Here is a 6,244-nt window from a genome sequence, read left to right on the forward strand (position 1 = left end):
AACAATGACAATAAGTCATTTTTCACAAAATTATCACCTTACGCGAACTATCCTATTTCCTGTATAAGAACCAAAGATTGTCCAAAAAGTTGGTGCTACCCTCCTCAAAAACCAAAGTGCATTAGGAGTAAATGCGATTGCTTGCATTAGAAATATGAAGTTGAATTATGTAATTTCACATGATTGTGTTGGTACTCTTATATTCCCCCCTCATAGTTTATTTATGTTTCTTCGAGTCTCAAAATTCTTCTTACAATCTTAAATATGTATTGATATATTAATAAAGTTTGTTATCTTCATGTACTCATAGAAGATAACGAAAATAAGAATATCAATGTTCTACTTTTATAAGTAAAGACAATACATGTGTACATTACTTGTGTAATCTTACTTGTGTAAAATCAATAAAACCTCAAGTGTATCTAATTTGTGAATGAATTGGTACTTCTCTTTCATGCATGAATAGATTCCATATTTAATGTCATTTTATGGTCATTAATGACTCTATTCTCTTATTTGAGCAAGATCAGTGTGTCATTAATGTCACTGATTGTTTTGTCTGAATGGTATAGTTTGGAAATCTTCATCTGCCTCGATGTTGAACATGCCAATTAATGTCGAACTCATCAAATTGTTAAGGGAAGATCACTCACTCAATTGAAGTGGAGAGCTCCCCAACCTTAGAGCTTACCTCTTACTTTTTGAGTAACTTCTGGAGTTCCGATAAATTCCCGTTTAAAGAGTTGAAGTTGAGCGAATTGAATTTTTCTTCAAAATAACTATTTTTTTCAAAAAGAATTTTAAAATAATCAATTATTTAAAAAAATTATCAAAATAATCAGGTTTAGTAGAGGATGCGCCAGATGAGTTGGCGCACCCACAATGCATTAAGAGGAGACGCAATAGCATTGACGCATGCATTTGGGCTCCTCACGAGGAGGTGCCCGGTTTGGTTTGCAGAAAACCAGGTAAAATTTTATCAGAAGATGATTTGAGATGATGATGATGTTCAACATATGTTTGTCAGTCACGAACAATCCGGTTACAACGATATAGAGTTATATATATTACCACATCAACAACAGGTGTCTCAGTACATTGATCAGTCACAAGTGTTTTGTGAGACTGATGACGAACAAGTTGAGGTGAATGTTCCAGATGACGAAGAAGAAGAAGCTGAGATCATGGTTGATTCGATGGTGAACGCTGAAGAGGAAGAGAGGTCAATACCGGCAAGTCATGTATACTGCCCACCCCAACACATGACAAGGTTAAATTTGGGTTCAGATGAACCTTCAGCAGATGTATGGTACAATCCTTATGTGCAGATGCAATGATCTTTGAAAAAGGAGACACATTTCGCACAAAAGAGGAATGTGTAAGAGTCATTCAGAAATTCCACATGCAACTATCAGTTGATTTCAAAGTTGACAGAACTGACGCATCGAGGTATAAAGTTACTGTCCGAATGAGCACTGCCTTTTTAGGTTGTCAGCTTCGTACCAGAAGAGGATCGGATCTTGGAAGATTGGATCAATGGGTCCAGATCACAAATGCATGCTTACAAACCCAATGCAGGATCATCGTAAATTAAGCTTTCAACTAATATGCGATGAAATATTGTCTGCCATTGGCGATAATCCGTCATTAAAGGTGAGTACAATAATCTCGCATATTAGGGCAGAGTACGAGTACACTCTATCATATAGGAAGGCATGTATAACTAGGACAAAAGCTGTAGAAAAAGTGTTTGGCAATTGAGAGGAGTCTTACACACAACTTCCAAAATACCTGTTGGCTCTAAAACAATATGCTCCCGGGACAATTATCAAGATGGAAACATTGCCCGCCTATACACCAGATGGTACGTGTGCTGTTGGAAATAGAATATTTCACCGTCTATTTTGGGCGTATCAACCATGTATCATAGGTTTTTCTTTCTGTAAACCAATTATACAAATTAATGATACATGGTTGTATGGAAAATACAAAGGAACGTTACTGATGGAAGTGGCACAATATGGGAAGATCAATATTTTTCCAATCACCTTTGCCCTAGTTGAAGGGGAGTCTCTGAGGGATGAAGTTTTTTCCTAAGAAATCTCCTATTGCACGTTGCACCTCAGCCTAACTTGTGTTTGATCTCCGACAGATACCCTTCAATCATCAGTGCATATAATAACATTGACAACGGTTGGCAAAATCCTCCTTCGACGCATGTGTTCTGTATTAGACATATTGCTCAAAATTTCATGCGGGAAATCAAAGATAAGATGTTGTGGAAGAAGGTTGTCAATGCAGGTTACACATTATCAGAACCTTCTTTCAAACACTACCGCGAGGAAATAAGATTGTCAAATGAAGATGCGGTACGGTGGATCGATAGTATTCCATTGGAGAAGTGGACTATGGCATACGACAACGGTCATCATTGGGGCCACATGACAACAAATCTTATGGAATCAATGAATTCTGTCTTCAAAGGCATCCGTAACCTACCAATAACCGCTTTGGTGCATGCTACATATTTCAGACTAGGGGCGTTGTTTGAAACCAGACGCTCAAAATGGAGTTCAACGTTGAAATCTGGACAATTGTTTAGTGATGCTTAAATGAAATTCATCAGACATGAAGCTGCCAAAGCAAACACACACGTGGTTACAGTATTTGATCGAACTAAAGGTTGGTTTAGTGTTACCGAGTCCATGGATCACAATGAGGGCATGCCGATGGGACAGTACAAAGTCGAACTCGATAGAGGTTGGTGCAACTGCGGAAAGTTCCAAGCCTTTCCTACCCCCTGCTCCCATGTCATTACGGCATGCTCAAAGGTTCGAAGGGATTCATCCTACTTGCTATCTGAAGTTTACAAATTCGTCAGTCTTTCAAATGTTTATAAAATTAGTTTTTCCGTAATGGTAAAAGAGTATTATCGGTTAGAATATCAAGGGGACATCGTCTGGCACAACGAAGTTATGCGAAGAAAAATAGTCGCCCAAACAACACCCGGATTCGAATCGAAATGGATACGGCGAACAAAATGGTTAGACTATGTTGTTCATGCCGTCAACCAGGTCACAATCGTAATAACTGTCCTAGTGTTGGAACGAGCACAACCAGATAAATTTACATGTACCTCTATTGTAATATATGAAAAACTAAATTGATTTCATATTAGACGTCTGTGAGAAAGTACCATTACATAAACAGTAACACAGATAATTATAATAAATACAATACAAGAACTATGTAATTACGACCATCAAACCAATTTTGAACATGTAATGCATAATCCTACGAGCGTCTTGGTCGGTCTTAATATCCACCCATTCACGCACTTCTCCGTGTTCGTTGAACGTGGACACAAGCCATTGTATTCTTCTAATCCGTTCACCCTCTCTAGTTTCTCCCTCTAACCAACTGTACAACGTCCGATTAAGACGTTTAAACATATCTGTGTTCCAAAGTCGAACCTGTATCGGAGCCGCAACGGCAGAAAATATTACATCAGCATTTCGTTTTTGAACGTATGCAGACATTGTTGAAATAGAGAGAACAAAAATTGATGGTGGTTGAACTAATGGTATTAGGAGATGAGTTTGAGTGAAAAATATTGCATCCAATGAGGGGTATTTATAGAGACGAAACATCAATTGTACAAAACATGTGGGCGTCTGAGGGATTGACGCCCACATGACCATGACATGCAGGCGCCAGATGAATGGACGCCCACACAACCAAATGCACTTAGGCGCCTCCTCATGAGGCCTAATGCAGGCGCCACTAGCATTGGCGTCTCCTCATGAGGAGCCCAATGCATGCGGCAATTCTATTGGCGCATCCTCTTCATGCATTGGGGATGCGCCAATTCATCCGTCGCATCCTCTACCAAACCTGATTATTTTGGAATTTGTTTTTAAAATAATGGTTATTTTGAAAAAAAAATCGAGCGAATTTATATAACATCCCATTTAGAGAGTTGAAGTTGAGCAAATTTATATTGGTATAGATATATCATATGATAGTCCTCTAAACCCAAACATGGCACGTGTAAGTGTGAAGTGTTTAAAGTAAGAAACAATAAAATGATTACCTTAAAAATTTCTACAGTATACAATTTCTCAAGAACGAGGCGTGGATGAGTGAAGTTTTTTAAGCAAGAAACTCTGACAGCACAATCCCCCAAACACAGTCCCAAGAACTATGAATTTATGATGTTGCGTATAGGCATACCAAGATCCTTACAAACATTGCGATACACATTCCTTTAAACAAGAAATCTAAAAAGAGACAAAGTGATTTAAGGTGAGTTTTTAAAACAATTGTTTTTAGAAGATTAAAGATATAATTAATTTTAACTTTCTGATTCTAATAGAATTTATGATATTTTTTATTTAAATATTTAATTAACAAACATTATTACAATAGCTCATATTCGCTACAACAAACGTTATTACAATAGCAAAAATTACAATAAAGTAACAAAGTATCGATAAAACAAAATGCAAGAATCACTCCTTATCTCCCTTTCAATGACCACCTTCTCCAGATTCATTAAATTTGCCCTGATCCCTTCAAATAAGAAGAAAACCACCCATCTTCAAGTTTCTCTTTCCAAAATAGATTTTCAAAACTAAGATGATTAGGAACAAGAAGTAAGCATCAATGGCACCAACAACATTGGAGACATTATAAAAAAATGCATTACACTTTGTAATAGAGTTGGTGTTAAAATGGTTAGTGTTACTTAAGAAAGAAAATTTGTACGGGGATTTGAGAGAGTTTTTCACTACGGAGCATTGAACATTATGAAACTTTTTTTTAGAGCAACACCTGTTGGAGAGACATACCACATATTCATCAAAAATCTTAAGGTGATAGGTGAGTAAGTTCTCTCACTTATAAATGGTAAAGTCTACACATTTCCAACCAATGTGAGACTATTACCTACACTACTCATATTTGATACATTTTCAATAGTGTAATGGAGAAAACTATTGATCTGCGCTGCTTAAGGCTCTGTTTGGCAAGACACAATTTTGAGTTTATACTTACAATTTATAAGCTCATATGACAATTTAGACCTATTTGATAATAGTCTTTTTTATCACGAAGTTATAATTTATTTTATTAACTTATAGCTATTTTTCAGATGCTATTTTAAATAGCGTTTTAACTTATCATTTTTTTTCCATTTTTACCCTTATTATTTTAACAAAAAATCACTTTTATCCTTTATAATTTATTTTAATTTAAAATAAAATAATTATGTATTAAATATCTTTTATGTTATTTTAATAAATCTGTTTTACCAAACATTTCAATTAACTTATCAGCTATTAGTCATCAACCATCGACTATAAGTTATAAACTATCAGCCATAAGCTATCAGCTAACTTATCAGTCAACCATTTTTTTACCAAACAAAACTTAAGTGTATTTATAGTTAGAGTTGGATGGAGCAAAGAAGCCATAATATAATAATATAATATGATATGATGTTCTAAATTCATTTTAACTTCAACTAACATACCAACATTACGAGAGACACCTTATTTACCACATGTTGTTTTCAACACCTCTTTCTTTTTCTTGGTCCAAAATTAAGGCGTCAACCTTAGCTAGATAGATACAAATTTCTACTTGGGGAAAGATTTCAATAACTTTGCATCCCATAACTTTGGTAACTTAAGCTAATCAATTATTCTCTCAAATCAATATAATATATATTGACCATTCATGTTGTAATTATTAAGTAACAAAAATATTTATTAAATACATAATCATTGTTTGTAAGTGAGTAAGTGAACATTTAATATGTAGGAAAGAGCCCCACATTGAAAGTTTAACTTACTTTTATGCTCTGTAGTTGGATTCATGAACTCATTAAGAAGTTAAGAGGAGAGAGTGTCACACGGATGAGTGTGGTGGTCCCAAGTCTTTATGCTATTTGTCACCTCCACACTCTCCTTTGTCGGCGTCTACAGACGAAAAGCTCTGGGATCGGGACCAAGGGAGTAGACATAGAGGCGCTAGTGACAGCTTGTAGGTGGTACTTGAGCACTTAAAGAGTGGGACCGGGACCAAGGGAGTAGACATAGAGGCGCTAGTGACAGCTTGTAGGTGGTACTTGAGCACTTAAAGAGTTTCAACACTTAGTGGAAAAAGTTGAAATGCTTTGTGAAAAGAGTGTTTTTATCAAGAGTCATTACTTTGTGAAACTACAACATTTAGTCTATAAATA

Source organism: Lathyrus oleraceus, chromosome 1, assembly GCF_024323335.1.
Source record: "Lathyrus oleraceus cultivar Zhongwan6 chromosome 1, CAAS_Psat_ZW6_1.0, whole genome shotgun sequence".
NCBI lineage: Eukaryota > Viridiplantae > Streptophyta > Magnoliopsida > Fabales > Fabaceae > Lathyrus > Lathyrus oleraceus.